The 21,163-nt window shown below is 31.9% G+C and overlaps 1 protein-coding gene and 1 pseudogene across 1 annotated transcript in view; one reads left to right on the plus strand and one right to left on the minus strand.

Moving 5' to 3' along the window:
• The window catches only part of bs (blistered), a 62,046-nt gene that overhangs the window by 27,424 nt on the left and 13,459 nt on the right, over positions 1-21,163 (plus strand). The gene's annotated exons all lie outside the window — the stretch shown is intronic.
• LOC135961559 (putative nuclease HARBI1) lies at positions 9,695-10,549 on the minus strand (annotated as a pseudogene).

Here is a 21,163-nt window from a genome sequence, read left to right on the forward strand (position 1 = left end):
AATTTAAAATTTTTAGGTTTATTATTATAAATTATTCAAAATGTACCATTGCAATAAACAAATGTTACCATTGATTATCACTTTTGAATTCGCATTCACTAAACCATAACCCGTCAAGTTTGAATTTTAAATTTGTATAGCATTTCCTATATTATCAACTAATATTGTTTCTATAACAATTAATATTTAATAAATTATCACAAAACCGAAAAAAACGAAACCGCGCTTTTGAAATTCTTCGGTTTTTTTGGAAACTCTAGGTCCATTAAAGTAAATTCAAAAAAGTACCTATGAGAACAAAGAAAAAGTACCAAGAAGTATGGCCTTGAATTTTCACTCACAAATTCAAAAAGTACCATTAGAATATATAAAAAGTACAAAAAAGCCCCAATTTGTAGTTTCCCACTCACTCCCATATAAGCTTAAAACAAAGTACCAAAAAGTCTATCTCTAGAATTCTAACTCACTTAGGACCGTATACGCTTATATAAATACGTATATTTCATATTTTTATGTCCATTATTACAGAAAATTCAAAAAGTACCGCTACAATATATAAAAAGTACCAAAAATCAGGCACTTGTGGATTCCCACTCACTCCGGTCTATATAAGCTTTACTTCATGTTTCTAGGTTCATTGGTGAAGAAATTACAAAATTCGAATAAAGAAAAAGTACCAAAAAGTCTCCCTCTAGAATTCTCACTGACTTAGGACCGTGTATGCTTAATTTCATGTTTCTAAGTCCATTGTTATACAAAATTAAAAAAAGTACCATTATAATAAAGAAAAAGTACCATGAAGTATCCGCTTGAATTTTCACTCACATAGGACTATATACGCTTAATTTCCTATGTCTAGGTCCATTATTATAGAAAATTCAAAAAGTACCATTATAATATGGAAAAAGTACCAAAAAGCAGTCACTTGTGAATTCTCACCCACTCTGGCCCATGTAAGATTTATTTCATGTTTCTAGGTTCATTGGTGAAAAAATTACAAAAAGTACCATTCGATAAAGAAAAAGTACCAAAAAGTCTCCCCCTAGAATTCACACTGACTTAGGACCGTGTATGCTTAATTTCATGTGTCTAAGTCCATTGTTATAGAAAATTAAAAAAAGTACCATTATAATAAAAAAAAGTACCATGAAGTATCCGCTTGAATTTTCACTCACATAGGACCATATACGCTTAATTTCATGTTTCTAGGTCCATTATTATAGAAAATTCAAAAAGTACCATTACAATATAGAAAAAGTACAAAAAGTCAGCCACTTGTGGATTCCCACCCACTCGGGCCCATGTAAGCTTTATTTCATGTTTCTATGTTCATTGGTGAAGAAATTACAAAAAGTACCATTCGATTAAAGAAAAAGTACCAAAAAGTCTCCCCCTAAAATTTACACTCAATTAGGACCATATATGCTTAATTTCATGTTTCTAAGTTCATTGTCATATAAAATACAAAAAGGACCATTAGATGAATAAAAAAGTACCTATAGTTCAGTTCTCACATTTTGGTACCTAAATATTGTACCCTATTCCTAACACAAACTTCACTCAGATACATATCAGCTAACTTTAATGTCGATAAGTGAAATAATTTAAAATATTAAAAAAGTACCATTAGGAGAAAAGTACCAATTTCCATTTTCTTCCTTGAACACCCCCCTCAAGTTCGAATTTTAAAAATATTCCATTTTGCCAAAATTGTTTATGTCTCAAAATATTAAAATCTGTGTTAATGTGCCCAAGAAAAAATATGTTTTAAAAAAAGTAAAAAACTGTTTACCCGGATTTGGCCCAATATACACCTTGGCACTCGGTTCCAAATAACACCCTGTTAGTTAATTTTTGTATGAATCCAGGAACCAATGTTAAAAAAATTATCAAAATTGGCTTAATAATTTCAAATAAAAGGTATTTTTTTCGATTTTATCCCCTTTTTGGTACCTTTTTTATCCCCATTGCTTTGGTAAAATTTTATTCAAATAAATTTCTGTATCGTGTTGGGAGTTCATAATAAAATATTCGTATGTCTATGTCAAATTATAGAAAAATATGTTTTATGAAAAAGTACCTAAAAATAAACACAATTTTTATCCCTTAAGGGTTCGAATTTCCAAAAAGTACCAAACTTATATTTTTTATTTTTTGTAAAGTAAAGAATACGATTTAAGATTTGTTTCTATATTTAATGGTTTAAAAGATACGTGGGTTGCCAAAAAGTACCAAAATACAGTTTTTACCCGTTTTCTCCCTAAAAGATTCGAATTTCGAAAAAGTACCAGACACCTGTCAGCTTATTTTTTAAATGGAGTAACATGCTAATTTAAGTTTTTTGTATCTTTATTAATTTTGAAGATATAAGGTTACCGAATTATTGTGAATTATTAAATATGTAATGTAAAAAACGAAAAGAAGTATTATCTCGAGCAACCCCCAAACCCGAAGGTACGTTTTTTAATAAACCGCCAAATAAATATAAACAAAATATCATTTCTCCATAAATAGAAAATTAAATAGAAATTATGGGGATATCATAAACCGTTAAGAAGATATGGCCATATTTATAAGCCTCTAAAAATTATTTTATTTTTGATTTTCCATGGAGAAAAAAAATGTTGCCTCGCTTTCCCCAAAGCTGTGGGAAAGGTGGGATTGTCTTGTTTCGATTAAAAGAAAAAATAGTTTTCGGAAGTTTTCGGAACAGGATGAAAACTTAAAATTTTTTGTCGAATAATAAACGAAATATCAAAAAAATTCGTATCTATGTATGGGTTTCGTGGGCGGTTCCTTTTTTGTACCAATAAATGTATGTACAAAATTTCTAGACTTTTGCTTGGATATAAACAATTTTTAAATAATATTTATTTTCTGTATCTGTATGAAGACCTTTTGGTATGAATTTTTAAAGTTTTTGTTATTATTATATATATTGTGTAAATGAATTACTTTTTTATTTTATTAATAAATAAACTTATCCCAATAAGCATTTTTACTGGAATGCAAGTTGAAAGCAAGTGTAATTCAAGCCTTGAAATATAGTCAAGTAATTGAATTACATTTGTATTACACTTTATTTCAATAGCATTCTCCAGTAAAAAGGAAACATAAATTGAAGCCATATGTTTTTGTTTGAAAATATTTTTCAAGTTTAAAACATAATTACATTTGCATTCAAGTCAAATTCCAACAAAATTTTCAAGTGCTTTAATTTTTGGGGCTTTTTTTTAATTAAAAAAACTCTAAAACCCCTAAATGTATGTAGACTCACTTCCTTGACTGTATATTATAGTGCTCCAAGATAGTATGGACGAAAAAAATTTTCAAGGTAGAGACCTTTCCCACTTGAATTGTTTTATATATTGTAAAATCACGTCAAAAAAATAAGCTTTTATTATAATATTTATCAAAATATGTTAATTTTGTTTCTACATTTTGTTTCTACAAACAGATGAAAAATAAAATAAACAATTCATCACAGCAGGTCTTTTTTTTTATTTGCTTCATTAACATTAATATAATTTTTAATATACATTTTATATACTTTTATGTCACTTTTTCTTTTACAAAGTTAAAATTTAAAAAAAAAAATATGAACGCGGTTGTTTTTTCTTATAAAATTTGAAGTATTGCCATATGTTCATGAAAAATTTCGAGAAATGTACATGTGATTTGACTGAAAAGTTGGCAATGCTATCAATATTAATCCTTAAGCCTAGTACTCTGTTCATATTTTCGAAAAATTATGTTTTTTTCATGCGAAAAATTTTACATGCTGTTTGACAGCTAGCTGTTGGTTTTAATTTCGTAGAAGTGCTGCGTATGTTATTTCGTGTGGAAAAATAATGATGTTTTTCACAATAAAAACAGAGTACTGCTTTTGCGAATTAATTTCGCATATATTTCATTCCAAATATTTTATATGTAGTTTGACAGCATTTCTCACGAAATTTTGAACAGAGTACCTACCTAGCTTTAGTGAGAAACACAATAATAAGTTAAATCCCGGCTAAATATGTTTCAGGTTAAATATGACAGCGTGTTAAACTACGTTTAACTGACAAGTAGATCTAAGGCAGCGAAATGCAAACTCACACCACTACAGGTTTTAGATATTGTAGTTGTATGAGTATTATTCTCTGGCAAAAACAATGTGTGTGAAGTTAGCTCCGTCAGTTAGCTCCGTTTTTTAACATTACCTATGTTAATGTGTAAACTAACATACTTCGTACTCAAAGACTGTTAGGTTAACAGAGCTGCATTATTTTCAGCTCATTTAACATTTTATGATATAAAATCAAAATAAAATGGTTTTAATTCAGTTTAATTATATAATAACAATTTGTTTAAAAATTAGATAAAAAAAAATTAAATATTTATTTATGAACTATCGTTGATTTCTTTACTTTTAGCGTATTTTTATACCAGATACATGAGAGACACATGGACATGAAAAAAAATTAAAAAATTCTAAACTGTGGTAAAACTAGTCATAATAGGGTGGAAAGGATTGATTTCAGAAATGTACTGTTTATATTCAGAATTTATTTCATATTAATTTAATAATAGTGAAATTTCACATTTTGTTAAAAGGGCAGATGGAAATTTGGAAAAAATTTTAAATTTTGGAATTGTGCTCGATCTTGCCGTCATACGGTGGAATGCCATTGCTTCAGAGAGTTCAGAACTGTTTAGCATATATCCAGAATTTATTTCAGATCGGAGTAATTTGACTTTTAAAATAGTGAAATTTCACATTTTGTTGAAAGGGGCACATTGAAATTTTGAAAAAATGGTTAAATTTTGAAATTGTGCTCGATCTAGTCCTAATGGGTTGCAAAGCCATTACTTCAGAGAGTTCAGAACTGTTCACCGTATATCCAGAATTTACTTCAGATCGGAGTAATTTGACTTTTAAAATAGTGAAATTTAAAATTTTGTTAAAAGGGGCACATGGAAATTTGGAAAAAATGGTTAAATTTTTAAATTGTGCTCGATCTAGTCCTAATGGGTTGGAAAGCCATTGCTTCAGAGAGTTCAGAACTGTTTAACATATATTCAGAATTTATTTCAGATCGGAGATATATAATTATCCAAATATTGAAATTTAGAGTTTTGTTAAAAGGGGCACATGGAAATTTGGAATAAATGGTTAAATTTTGGAATTGTGCTCGATCTAGTCCTAATGGGTTGCAAAGCCATTACTACAGATTATTATATATCTCCGATCTGAAATAAATTCCGATTATACGGTGAACAGTTCTGAACTCTCTGAAGTAATGGCTTTCCAACCCATTAGGACTAGATCGAGCACAATTTCAAAATTTAACAATTTTTTCAAAATTTCAATGTGCCCCTTTCAACAAAATGTGAAATTTCACTATTTGAAAAGTCAAATTACTCCGATCTGAAATAAATTCTGGATATATGCTAAACAGTTCTGAACTCTCTGAAGCAATGGCTTTCCAACCCATTAGGACTAGATCGAGCACAATTTCAAAATTTAACCATTTTTTCCAAATTTCCATGTGCCCTTTTAAAAAAATGTGAAATTTCACTATTTGGAAAATTATATATCTCCGATCTGAAATAAATTCTGGATATACGGTGAACAGTTCTGAACTCTCTGAAGCAATGGCTTTGCAACCAATTAGGACTAGATGGAGCACAATTCCAAAATTTAACCATTTTTTCCAAATTTCCATGTGCCCCTTTTTAAAAAAATGTGAAATTTTACTATATGGAAAATTATATATCTCCGATCTGAAATAAATTCTGAATATAAACTAAACAGTTCTGAACTCTCTGAAGTGATGGCTTTGCAACCCATTAGGACTAGATCGAGCACAATTTCAAAATTTAACCATTTTTTCAAAATTTCAATGTGCCCCTTTTAACAAAATGTGAAATTTCACTATTTGAAAAGTCAAATTACTGCGATCTGAAATAAATTCTGAATATAAACTAAACAGTTCTGAACTCTCTGAAGTAATGGCATTCCACAGCATTAGGGCAAGATCGAGCACAATTCCAAAATTTAAACATTTTTTCCATCTGCCCTTTTAACAAAATGTGAAATTTCACTATTTTTAAATTAATATGAAATAAATTCTAAATATAAACTGTACATTTCTGAAATCAAGCCTTTCCACCCTATTATGACTAGTTTTACCAGAATTTAGAATTTTTTTATTTTTTTTCATGTCCATGTGTCTCTCATGTATCTGGTATAAAAATACGCTAAAAGCAAAGAAATCAACGATAGTTCATAAATAAATATTTAATTTTTTTTTATCTAATTTTTAAAAAAAATGTTATTATATATTTAAACTGAATGATCTGATCTGTAAAACCATTTTATTTTGATTTTATATCATCAAATGTTAAATGAGCTGAAAATAATGCAGCTCTGTTAACCTAACAGTCTTTGAGTACGAAGTATGTTAGTTTACACATTAACATAGGTAATGTTAAAAAACGGAGCTAACTGACGGAGCTAACTTCACACACATATCTAAAGCGACTTGTGGTGTTTTATTTTCTGGCATAAATGCTGCATTTATTCTGCCTTTTACCTTTCTTGGTGTTCTTTTCTGAAAAAATGTAGTTTGGTCGTGTTCTTTTCTAATAATGTTACCCTAAAACCCTGAAGATATGCTACATGTTTCACCCTCAATTTTATCAAAGGGTTAGAAATGCACCACTTTTTTTGTAAGCAAAAAGTATAGTTTTTTAATATTTAGTAGCTACATAAAAGAAAATTGCATAAATGGTAATGATTTTGTTCTATTGTGATCGTTAAAAATGCAACACATTATGAGGGTATGGGTAACATTTAATAAATGGTACACAATATATGGCAACATTTTGTGTCAGAAAAGAAAACACCATTAGAGTATAAAAATCAGAAATTTTTTTGTGAATACGCATGTGCCTATAAATAATATCCGCAATTTAAATTAAAAAAATATTAACTTAACTTTATTGTCTGTAAAATCCCATTGGGGAATTTGAAGGCATTTTTACATTATTAAAGTAGTACGAAATAAGCTAAACATATGAAATTGTCTAGGGTATTCAAATTATTCGAGTTTTCTCTTGTTCAAATAAAACGAATAATTCGAATAAGATTTTAACTTGTTCGAATAATTCGATCACACATTTAAAATTAATCGATTTATTCGAATAATTTATTTTTTTTTAAAAAAAGTAAAGAATGAAGTTTTGATGCTGGTTTTTTAATATTTTATTGTTAAAGAAAAACAAAGTCCATCATTAAATTTTCATCAGAAATATTTTGATCATATTCACTCCCGAACAATACCAAAACAATTAACTAGCAAACTCTTTAGTTTCCGTTTTGGAGCTAGGCTTTAAAAAATTTTAGATAGCATTTTTACATGAATTTCATTGAAATTTTTAAAAAATATTTATATTTTGAGATTGTGCTCTATACAGTCCAAATGGGATGGAAAGCCATTGGTTCATAAAGTTCAGAACTGTTTAGCTTATATTCAGAATTTATTTCAGATCGGAGTAATTTGACTCTCTGAAGTAATGGCTTTCCACCGTATTAGGACTAGATCGAGCACAATTCCAAAATGTAACCATTTTTTCAAATTTTCCATGTGACTCTTTTAACAAAATCTGAAATTTCACTATTTTTAAATTAATATGAAATAAATTCTGAATATAAACTATACATTTCTGAAAACTAGTACCACATTTTAGAATTTTTTAATGTTCATGTGTCTCTCATGTATCTGGTCCAAAAATATGCTAAAAGCAAATACATCAACGATAGTTCATAAATAATTATTTAATTTGTAAAAAATTTATTATTATATATTTAAACTGAATGATCGGTAAAACAATTTTTTTTTTGGTTTTAAATCATAAAATGTTAAATGAGCTGAAAATAATGCAGCTCTGTTAACCTAACAGTCTTTGAGTACGAGGTATGTTAGTGTATGTTTCAGTGTTGCCACTTCATGTTCTGGTTTTACAATCAGAACGAAAGTGAAAATTTTCGAAATTTTTCGTGTTCTTGCGATCAAATCAGAACGTTTTTTCCTTTTTTTATTCGTTTTATTCCGTGTAAAAAAATCTTATCGAATGTAAATAGAACATCATTTTTTTCTAACAAATATCCATTATATTATACATTTAGTGCCTATTATTTAAAATTCATTCTTTTTTTATTTATTTCTGGTTATATTTTCATTTTTGGTATAATGTTTATACATTAAAAAATTATTTAAAAAAACTAATTCATTTCATTCGTTTTTTCTTGAAAATGAGCAAACTAAATCGGTAACGCATATTTAAATGCTTTTTTTAAAGATATTTTGCTTTCACCATAAAATAAATATGAAAAACCATTAATATGAAATGTATTTCATATTTTGAAATGTTAAGATTAACATATTTTGTAATAACTATCAATAAATTAGGGTTTTAAATAAATATTGATTAAAATTTACAAAATTTTGTCAAATCAGAATTATGTTTATTAAAGTTCGAAAAACCAGCGCTGCCAATATAAATAAACATTGATAAAAATAGTGGTGCCAGCGTAATTCAGTTAACATTTGTTGCAATTGCTTGGTTATAATTAAATTTTGAAACAAGTAAATTAAGTGTAAAATAACATTCTAATAAAGTTAAAAAACGTTGTAAATCTGTTTTACAACATTTTTGTACCAAAACAAAATTACCTTATTTGAGGAACTTACATGTGACATCTCTATCAGAACATATGACATTTAAACATATGTTCGATCATATGGTGATAAAATACGCGGTAACAGAATTTAAAAAAAAGAAAATTTGTTTAAAAAATAGTTTTGGTGATAAAAAACAAAATGTAAGTTACATATTTGTGAGAATTTAATTCGTATATTTTATAAAAAATATCATCTTTGTAGGGGCAAACATAGAAATGCCAAACAAGATGAGATAATCCTCAAATTTATGTCTGAGAATTCAGGAGTGACTAGAGGTTTTTTTAAAGGAGACAAAATTGTGCTTGAGGAAATGTGGTCCAGGCATCGACATATATTAAAACTCCTCTCAAAAGAAAACGACAAGATGAGTACGAGCATTTAATGGAGAACGAAACTAAACAAATAGAAAACGTTGGGATCGAAATGGTAAAATTACGTGAAATTAATGAACAATTGGTTGGTTGCCTTGAAAGTATTGGACAATAGTTGGACAATATTGGAAATCTATGACAAATATGACAAAATAATAGAAATAAAACAAGCAAAGCTAGAAGAATCTATGAAACAACGTTATCAAGAATATACTCACTTCATTCAAAATCAAAAACATAAGGTGCAGAAACTGGAGATCCAACTTCAACAAATTGAAAAGAAGAAGTTAGATAGAACTATTACAAACAATAAACTTAACTATTTTTTTAAACGTTTAAGAATTAATCCCCTTATTTTGGAAATTACCTCAACTACATTTTAAAATATTTCCATACATATTTTTAAACATTAAAAAAGTATCTAAAAATATTCCCAAAAGTTGGTAAATTGATTTGCTAAATAAGAGGGATAGTTTCATTCTCTTATATTTAAAGATTATTTTATATAAAAATATACAAAAATGTATACTGTATGTATTTGAATTAATATTTTAAGTTGTTATGACCTGAATTCAGTACAAAAAATGTTGTTATTTTTTTTAATAAAAGTGATTTTATATAATAAAACAAATTTAATTTGATCTTAAACTGTTGGCAATGTTGTTGCGTATTGTTACTGCATCTTCTATTATGGTTGGTTCTAACACAATGTTTTCAGGAATGCCATCATCTTCCATTGCATATTCTCCATGATCTGTGTCTTGAACTATGAAGTCATCCATTGGAATGTTGTAGCTTTTGCAAATATTGTGCATTTCACAACATACATTAATTATTTTCACCACCTTCTGCGGTGTTGTGCTTAGTAAGAAACGAAAGCGGCTTTTTAAATTACCAATTGTCCTTTCAATTATACTACGGCCAGAACAGTGTTTTTGATTAAATAAATGTTCATTGGTACCAAATTCTGGGTTTCTGTACGGCGTCATAAGATATGGTTCCAATCCATATCCATAGTCCCCAAGGACAATTATATTTTCACTATTTTCGACGATAAAATTTTTTGGCCTCACTCATCCGCCAGATAAAGGCATCGTGACATGAACCAGGGTGACAAGCATCCACTGCTCTAATCCGCATTTCATAATCACAAACCTAAACAAATATGTTAAAAAATTAACAAATTATCTATGCATATACACTTACGATCATGGCGTTGATACTAAAGTACCATTTACGATTATAAAAAAGGGATTCGTCTGATGATGGTCGAATTATCCTGACATGGGTGCCATCAACGCACCCAATTACGTTTGGTATACCAAATTTTTCCAAAAAATGTAATTTTGACGTCCTTGTTTGAGTTTCTGTCATCTTTAGTGTTATCCAAGTCGAACATAGTGTGCTTTCCATCAAATCAATGACCTTCCACATGATCTTTGACATAGTGCTTCTTTACAAATGAATTATTATGAAGCAATAGTATTGACAAGAAAATCAGATGTTTTTATATTTTGCCACTTCGAAAACTAATTTCGAATATTCGAAGTTTATACGATTTGAGAACACCAAATTTCAATTTCGTGTGATTTTACAAAATCGTTCTAATGGCAACTAGTTCTGAAATGAGAACAGGGGTGATTGTGTGTAATTTTAACTTGGATGTGTAGCCCATGTGTAATTGAGTGAATGTGTAATCCATGTGTAATTTTAATTCATGTGTAATTTTAAATTGCAATTATATCCAAAATATATTGTCAATGTATGTCTTTTATCTACATTTTGGATTTTAATTGAATGAATGAATTATGGATTGTTCAGATTTTAAAACCGACTGAAATAAATATGTACGTTTATATGAGGGAAAGTAGCTACATATATCCTCTATTTTAGTTGATAAATAAAAAATCCAGTATTTCTAAATGTATTCATATTTATTATTACTCGTTTGTTACTCAGTATAATGGAATTATTATATGAGGATATGACTCAAGTTTTAACAAAATTAACATTAAGGTTTGCAGAAAAATACGATAAGTAATTTGGAGATTGCTATGTTTGGTTTTCCAAGTGGTCATTTCGCCATTAGTGATAGTTTTGCTTGCGTAATATTGGTAATAGAAACTAAATTTTAGTTTATATTAAAGACTTTTAATTCCAACATGAAAAAATATAAAACAACAAATAGTATTCAATAACTTATACATTTTTACAAGTTATTACAAATTTTTATTGGAAAAACGTTAATTTTCAATTATAATTTTAAATTGTTTATAGTATAAGGGTACCGGTATTTACAGATAACGGTATAAACTATTATATCGGTAACGGTAATTGCAGTTATTTCGGGGTAACGTTAGCCAATCTTAAGAGAAAACAAGTAAGAGTGCTATATTCGCTATGCCGAATCTTATATACCCTTTACCTTTGTTGTGGATGCATTATTATATTTTATAATAATTAGTATATATGTATGTATATTGCCCACTTTCAGTACAGCATCCTAAATATACCAAGAACACTTTTAAAAATTGTAGAAGTTACAAACGAAACAAAACACCAAAAAACAAAATACGCAAAGCAATGAAACCAACACACATCCAAACATACGTATTAAAGGCCTGCACAAGACAACATTTTGTAGAAAAATGTCTTACTTCAAAATTTGATGCTTTGTTTTGTTGTGTGGACGCGCACATCATGTTGTTCAATGTCATCGCGCCGCAAAAACCATGTTGTACCATGTCATTGCGCCGCGAAAACCTTGTTGTGCCATGTCATGTCTATAACTATTGATGATGCTGTTGTTATGTGTGGTAGCTTGAATTGAATTGATGTTAACAAGTGTCGCATTGTTAGGCAGAATAAAATTGCATAGCAGAATGAAATTGTACATAACTGCTGAACTGTGAAAATCTGAGAACTATTATTATTTAGCATTATATATTTTTTTTTAAATATTTAGAACAAATAATATAAGGATTTTTAAAAATATAAATAATAAAGTGTAACACAGGAAAAAGAAATTCATAATTGGAATGAATTTTTTAATAAATATTATTAATCGAACATGAATTTTTTCCAAACTTTTTTCATTCAGAATAAGAACATGTTCATAAATATTATTAATTTGTACATGAAGGAAATTTTTAATTTTTTTACACAAATTTGTTGCTATTTTATAATAAATTGCATTATGTAGTTCAAATATTTTTGTATAATATCCCAATATTGGCCAATATTTCTAAATGTATAGAAAAGTCTGAAACGTATACATATTTTCTCATTGTATAGCTGAAAATCATAAAAAAATTAAATATTTTCCAAGAAAAATTTCAAACATTTTTGAATAACATAAAAATATACTAGAAAATTTAAATAATTTTGTTCAAGCCTTCTAGATTTTATTTGAAAACAAAAAATAGGGAAAAAAATTCTGTGAAGTTACGCAATAAATGCCCTACACTTTTTCTTCAAATCGTTGGGCAGTTGCTTTTGTTCCATTGGATCATTTTAGTAGATTTATATTTTTGTAGCAATTATGCCGCGAACGATTCAGAGACACTTCATTAAATTTAAACATTAAATATATTATAAACTTCACCGTTAAGGATTTATACATTAATTTAATTTTCTTTAATTAAACACCGTCTAATAGGCCAATTGGCTTTGTTCATGAAGTTTTATTTTATTTAGCAATGTAATTATTAAATGTCCCGTTAATAATATTCGAGCGGTTGTACCTAAGTCAGGTAGTATTTAAAATATGTATGTGAAACACATTACATTTTTAATTCCATGAAAATTATTGGCATTTTATGGCTTATATTCCACGTATTCCTTTTAAAGTAATAATATAACAGGTAATATTACTAAATATTGTAAAATTTTCCAAAACAACATTGAAAAAACCCATTGGTGTACTTTCGTATTTTTATTTTGACCTACTATATAATATAAATTTCAGTTGTATTTTTATAGTCAACTAGCTTGACTCGGTGCGCTTCGCTAGCCCTGTCGTAGTACAAAAATATATAGCCTATTGACGCTTCCCAGTAAGGATCTATCTACGTTCCAAATTTCAATAAAATCGGTTCAGCCGTTTAGGCGTGATGCTCAAACAAATAAACAAACCAACAAACTTACAAAGACATTTATATATTAATATAGATTTTTTCTTATTGCACACAATAAATACTACAAGTGAATTGAAATCATCTCATACAAAAAAGGCCTCATACATGATTTAAATGACTTGAAATTATTTTCCATGTCATCCATGCATCTGTTAATTTTTTTAATGTTGTGTGTGTTATGATGTTGTTAAAATGATGCTGCGTTTGTTTTTTGTTTTGATATACATTGCCTTTGCGTGTTGCTGTTAAGTAGGTAAAAGAACATAACATGACATGACAAAAGCATCATGTGGCAATTGTCTTCGTGTTAAACAATGCAGCTTGTGCAGGTCTTTAATACGTATTGTTGCTTTTTTGTCAAAACAAAACACGCAAAGCAATGAAACCAACACACATCCAAACATACGTTTTGTTGCTTTTTTGTCAAAGCATGCAGTGTTGGCAACTTTTGCATTTTAGAATGTACTGCGCATCAGATGCAGCGCAGTGATGCATTTCCGAAAAGGCCCGTCTTTTTTTTATGAAATTTTCAGAGGTTGTCTCAGATTTTTGCTCATATCTCCGTTATTTATGGATGGATTTTAAATATTTAACTTCTCGAAAGCATGTCTGACAGAATTATTCAAGATTTGGATCCCGAATATATCTGGGGTTTTCAACAGAAAGACGGACATGGCTTAACCGTCTCCACTATCTATAAGGATCCAGAATATTCACGAAGGTGAAAGGTATAAACACAATAACGTAGGAATTTGTGTGAGAAAAATTTATTTACAAATTGTTACTAGTTATTTTTTGTACCCGTTAGAACTGTTTTGTGTTTATGCTATTGTCTGTCTGGTTTCTGGTGTGTGTTTTAAATAACAAACAATAAAATTAGGGTTGCCAGACCGGCTTGATTTGTCTTGATTGTCAAGCTTTTTCAATGCATGTCAAGAATCAAGAAAAAATTTAATTTGTCAAGCTAAAAAGGAATTTTAGAATTTTTTTCATCAAAAACATAGGCGATGTTGAAGTTGAATAAGCTCCAGGTCTCCACTATAGATTGTAAACACAGAGTTTTTAGGTTTTAGAAAATATTTAATTTTATTTATTAATCTTTTAATCGCTGTTGTTAAAAAACTCTTATGTTAAAATTCTTTTTGGTATGGTGGCCAAGAACAGTTTTTGGGTTATTGTTTCTAATTGCGAACTCACCAAAAATGGACACCATTACTCTATTTATAGTAGAAATCTTTAGGTAATTTTTAACCGTGTGGAATTTTAAATAGTTACAATATATAAAAAACAGTATGTCACAAATTTACAGATTTCACTCAACAAATACATATGTATATAAATTTGACGTTTACAAAATTCTTACAATGTGAAGTTAACAATAATACAAAAGAGGTTAACGATTACTTTTAAAAATATAAATAGACAGTGGCGGTAACACCCCTCCCCAGTAAGACGAAAAGTATGTTGACGACTTACTCCATTTGCTGAGCCACGTCCAAAACTGCCAGTTTAGCTGCAGGTCTCTCTAAAATACCAGACGTCGTCATGACTTTAGCTTTACGTACTTGACCATCTGCAGACTTGTATACTTCTATGATTCGTCCTTTGGGCCACACATTCCTTGGATTTGCAGGGTCAACCACTACCACCAATTCGCCAATAGCTAATGGTTTAGCTTTCTCGAACCACTTCGATCTGCAAGTTAATGTTGGCAAATATTCGGTCACCCATCTTCTCCAAAATATATCTGCATACTGCTGACAACGTAACCAACATTCTCGCAAAACAACACCGTCATCATCATATGTAGCAAGAGGCTTAATGCCATTTGAACTTCCCAAAAGAAAGTGATTAGGTGTTATGGCTTCTCCATTTTCGCTTTCAACTGGAACATAAGTTAATGGTCGGGAGTTAATAATGGTTTCCTCCTCAGCCATCATACTTTTTAACGTTTCATCACATGGGCACCTTTCATGTTTTATTTTGTAAAGGACCGTTTTTACGGAACGGACCAAACGTTCCCAGGCCCCGCCCATATGGGGGCAGATGGTGGGTTAAAATTCCACTTTGTAATTGAATTGGTAAAGTTACGAACCAATTAATTTTTGTTCACCTCCTTCAAAGCTTCCTGTAATTCACGATCAGCCCCCACAAAGTTTGTCCCATTATCGCTGAAAAATTCTCTTGGTTGTCCTCGACGTGCAGTAAAATTACGGATCGCCATAATACATGAGCTTGTGTTGAGAGTATGGACAATTTCAATGTGGACAGCTCTAATTGTCAGGCATGTAAATAAAGCGCCATATCTTTTTTCCTTATGGCGATTCACTGTAACATATAGGGGACCAAAAAAATCCAGACCCGTAAAAGTGAAAGGCGACTGAAAGGCACCAAGGCGAGCTCTGAGCAACTTAGCCATTTGAGGAAACACTGGCAAAACATTTTTCACTATACACATCTGGCATTGTCGTACAACAAGTTTACAAACAACTCTTAGTTTTGGGATATAATATCTTTGCAGTATTTCATTTACGACGGTCTCGTGGTTAATATGATGGTACATATTATGGTAGTGCAATATTAGTAGTTTTGTAATGCGACAATATTTTGGTAAAATAGCTGGATGCTTAAATTCTTCAGGTATGTCTGCATTTTCAATCCTTCCAGCCACACGAAGTACACCAGTATTATCAATAAATGGAGATAGTTTAAATAAAAAGCTAGTTTTTGGTAAATTTTTGTTCTGTTGAATACACTTTATTTCATTACAAAACGTTTGTTGTTGAGCTTGTTTCAATAAAATTAATTCGGCCTTGAATAATTCATCTTGTGTTAACTCCATCTATTTGTTTGGTTTTCAGACGATTACAAAAGCGAATTACAAATGCAGTCGTTCGTAAAACTCTACACCAGCGAGAAAAGCGTTCAGCGTTAATAAATAGTTCTACACTTTGTATAAGCAGACTATGTTGTTTCAATTCCAGTTATGTTTGTAATAAATTTGTAATTTTAACTTGCCATTTATTTTCAGGAAATTTAAGAAATTCTGGACCAGAACTAGAATCTGATATATCTGGTTTCTTCGCCCACTTAGTTGCTTCGTCAGCCACATTATTTTTCCCAGATATCCATAACCATTCGTTTATCTCAGAATTGTCTAAAATCTCGCTTATTCGTACGGCAACAAACTGATGTTATTTTCGGTGGTCTGAGCGTATCCAACTCAAGACAGTTTGCGAATCTAACCAAAATACCTTTCTATTAATATTGACAGAATGATTTTGAATAATGGTATTGGCTAATCGGGCACCAATTACAGCCGCCATCAGTTCTAATCGTGGTATTGAAACTACTTTCAATGGTGCGACTCTAGTTTTCGACCCAATTAATGATACGACAACTTTATTACCATTAAAGATTCTAAAATACGACACAGCAGCATAGCCATTTTCGCTGGCATCAACGAATGTGTGTAACTGAACGTCAATGTTGTTGTAATTTGGTAATTCTTGAAGATAGCAACGGGGTATATTAATTTTGTTTAATTGTGGTAAAAATGTTATCCAGTTTTTCCATTTAATGTGTTGCTCTTCTAAAATGGGTTCATCCCATTCTACACCACTTCTCCATACTTCCTGTAGAACTATCTTTAAGTACATAAGAACATTTCCAATTAGACCTAGGGGGTCGTATATACTCATTAAAATTCTTAAAACATCTCGTTTTGTTGGCTGTTTTTTCCCGAGGAAAATGTCACTATTAAGAATTGATAATGAAAGTTTAAATGTTATCATATCGTCAACGGGAACCCAGAATACGCCAAGCCCTTTTTCTGTATCAAGGCCATCGCTAATATTTAGGCAAATATTATTGGTGGATTTCTTTGAATTTAAATCTTGTAATACAATGTTGCTATTAGAACACCAATTTCTAATGTTAAAACCGGCTTGACTATGGATGTATCTAACATCTTTTGCTAGTCTTCTGTACTATCCGTCGAAGCTAAAAAATCATCTACATAGTGATTATCTTTTATGGCAGCAGCGGCTTCAGGATATTTATTTTCAAATTTTGACGCATTTAGGTTTTTTACGTATTGTGATATACAAGGTGCACATGATGCTCCAAAAATCAACACATTCATAATGTACACATCTGGTTCCTTATTTCCATCACAACTGCGCCACAAAAACCGCTGTACATTACGATCTTCTTTGCGAATAAAAATCTGATGAAACATTTGTTCTATATCGCCGCATACAGCTACTTTTCTTTGACGGAATCGAAATAGAATAGATGGAAGCGACGCCAACATGTCAGGACCTTTGAGCAGAAAATTATTTAAAGAAACACCATTCGATTTTGCAGCTGCGTCCCATATTATTCTGGTTTTATTCGGTTTATTTTTATTGAACACGGGAAATATTGGCAAATACCACACATTTTGATCTATTTTTTCATCATTATAGTTTTGCTTGACATTTGTTATATATCCTTTATTTAAATATTCTGTAATTGTTTTTTCAAATATATCAAATAATTCTCTATTGTTTTTCAAAGATTTCTCAAGGCACAGTAATCTTTTCTTAGCCATATCAAAGCTTTGGGGTAATTTGACATTATTATATCGCCACAGTAGGTTAGGTTAGGTTTTCCAGGCAGCCACGAAATAAGGAAGAGAGAAAGAGCAGCTCACATGGGTCCATCAATGGTCCTTTTGTGTTACCTGAAAGTAGAAGAAAGAAGAAGAAAGAGGGACAGATATAAGTGAAAAAGGGAGAAGAAGAAGATTGAAGAAGTTAAGGAGGAGATGTAAGAAGAAAAAGAGAGGGAGGAGATCTTGGAGAATTTACGTGCCAATGAGTCGGCGATCATTGGGTCACTCTAAAGTGATCCCCGTGTCTGGTCTTTTCAACCAATTACTTCTACCTATAAAGGCACTAATGCCCTCAAACCTCATATTCGAGAGCTCAGAGAGACTATCAAGGGAACGATGCCCCAGAAACCTTAGGCGTAGATCTCCTAATGCCGGACAATGACAAAGAAGATGAAAAATAGTTTCATCCTCCTCCTCATTTTGACAACTTCTGCAGAAGTCGTGGTACGGCAAACCAAGTCTCCTAGCGTGGTTACCAAAGGTGCAGTGTCCAGTTATGACCGCCACTACACCACTCAATTGTGAGCGTGTAAAGCCAAGAAGATGAATTGTCCGTCCCCGATTTAGTCGGGGCCATATCGTCCTGGTCATAGTGCATGTGGGTTCACAGTCCCATCTTGCCTGAGCGAGCTCATAGTAGAAGTTACAAATTTGTAGCTTGCATTTGGATAACGGAATCCCACATAGGAAATCTATGTCTCCGTCAGGTAACATGGCGCCTTTTCTCGCCAGATCATCGGCAACACAGTTGCCCGTAATAGTAATATCCCCGTGTCCCCGTACCCACTTGAGTACGACTATTGAATGTCTCGCCATCCTGTTTAAGGATGCCCGGCATTCCTGGACTAAGTTAGATGTTGTGTATACACCTGTCAGGGATTTTATAGCTGCCTGACTGTCAGTATATATACAAATATCCCTGTCAGATATCTTGTTATAACTAAGCCAGTTAGCCGCCCTTTTGATGGCCGATAATTCAGCCTGAATAATGCTACATTCATTCGGAAGTCTGAAAGATAACCTAATATCGAGTTCCCGAATATAGACACCTACGCCAACTCGATCTCCCTTCACAGAACCGTCCGTATAGACTGAGAGACCCGTTGTGTCATGTAAGGGCCCGTTCATTGCTTCCGTACCACACGGAATTGAGAAATCGAAATTCCTCGCTATGAAGGGCCTAGAAATGCAGTAATCGATATTCTCCGGAAGAGTCTGAATACTACCTATTATGCTGGCGTGACCATATGGATCGTGTTTCCACGCACCAATCGCGTTTAGCCTAAAGGCAGAAGTAAATGCCATTTTTCTTGCCATAAGATCCACAGGGATCCAGTTCAATATAGTAAAGAGCGACTTTGTTGCGGTCGTTCTTAAAGCTCCTGTTATCAGGATTGCCATTCTCCTTAACACTCTCTCGAATAGCATACACGTCGAGCCACTGTCTATAGTGTTAGTTCAACACCATTTAATCGGGGAAGCGAGAAATGAGGAATCTTGTACCTCCTTGTGAACAGTACAAGTTCAGTTTTGCCTGGGTTTACACTCAATCCACTGTCCGTACTCCACCGACTCAGTATACTGAGTGCATGTTCCAGGCGTTGTGATATCGTGTCCAAGTGGATCCCAGAGACTGCCACCGCGACGTCATCCGCGTAGGCGACACTTTTATAACCTAAGAGATCCAATTTCCTGAGCAGACAATTTATGGCCAGATTCCACAGAAGTGGTGATAAGACACCTCCCTGAGGTGTACCCCTATTGGCCATTCTCGTGATCACTGCCGTTCCCTTTTCGGAGCGAATGATCCTGTATCGTAGAAGGTTTGTGATGAACCTTACAGTTGATTGGTCTAAACCAAGATCCTGTAGAGCTGAAACGATAGTTGCAGATTCTACGTTATTGAAGGCTCCTTCTATATCCAGAAAGGCCACTAACGAGAAATTACCAAATTCAAGGGATTTCTCAATATATCCCACTAAGGAGTGAAGTGCTGTCTCAACGGATTTGCCTTTCATGTAGGCGTGTTGAGAGGGCGATACTGATCCTTGTTTCAAAGACACTCGTATGTGGATGTCGATGATTCTTTCAAGGGTTTTCAGCAAGAATGATGATAGACTTATCGGTCTGAAATCTTTTGCTTTGGTGTGTGACGCTTTCCCCCCTTTCGGAATGAATGTCACAGTGCATTCGGTCCACAGTTTTGGTATGTAGGACCATGCAAGACAGGCATGATAGATAGTTATCAGCCAAGGAGTGACTAGATCTATATTATTCTGTAGATCAGCGGGTATTATACCATCTGGGCCCGGAGACTTGTAAGAGTCAAAACTCCGTATGGCCCATTTTATCAAATGTTCGTCAAGTATAATTGACGAAGTTGTCCGATTGTTCGGTTGGGATGCACTAGCAATATCTGGAGGCAAGTTCCCCGGAAAATGAGTGTCCATGAGTACTTCTAGTGTCTCACGTCCATCAGTAGTCCACCTACCATCCTGTTTCTGAATATAACCTTGAACAGTTGGTGTTTTCGATAAGATCTTGCGCAGACGATTTGTCTCAGAGGAACTTTCGACGCCGCTGCAGAAATTCCTCCAGGACTTACGTTTCGCGCTCCTGACCATATTCTTAAATTTGTTCAACATAGACTTATACATTGACCAGTTGCCTGATCTTTTCGCCTCGTTGAATAGTTTACGACAATTACGCCTAGTGTTCGCTATGTCTAAAGACCACCATGGAGGTCTTACCTCGCCACAGTAAAGCTGTTTCATAATGGCGATTGGATATCTGTTTAGTATGTTTTTCTAATAAATCGATTGCTTTTTGGTCATCTTTACCAATCATAGAAGTTGTATTAGTAATACCAGCCATCTCAAGAGAATAAAACTGTTTTATTAAATAATTAAGTTTATTATCATTTTGGCAATCGCATTCACACGTATGAAAATTATATTCAATTTGTTTTGTTTGGTCAATATTCGAGTTACCACATAAAAGCCACCCGAGGCTTGTACGAATAGCAATGGGCTCATTATTTTTACCTTCTTTTACTCGTGTTGGTATACAAAACTTCAAATTATTTATACCTAATAAAACACTTGGTTCAGCATTTGTAAAATCATTTATAGGTAAACCTTTAAGATGTGGATATTGGTTACACAAATGTTTATAATTAATGCTTTGGCTGGGCAAAGATAGTTGTTTCACCGTGCGAACTGGTAAAGTATATTTGATTTTATTTGGGCCAGAAATGTGCAAATTTAC

The sequence above is a fragment of the Calliphora vicina genome, chromosome 5, assembly GCF_958450345.1.
Source record: "Calliphora vicina chromosome 5, idCalVici1.1, whole genome shotgun sequence".
Lineage (NCBI taxonomy): Eukaryota > Metazoa > Arthropoda > Insecta > Diptera > Calliphoridae > Calliphora > Calliphora vicina.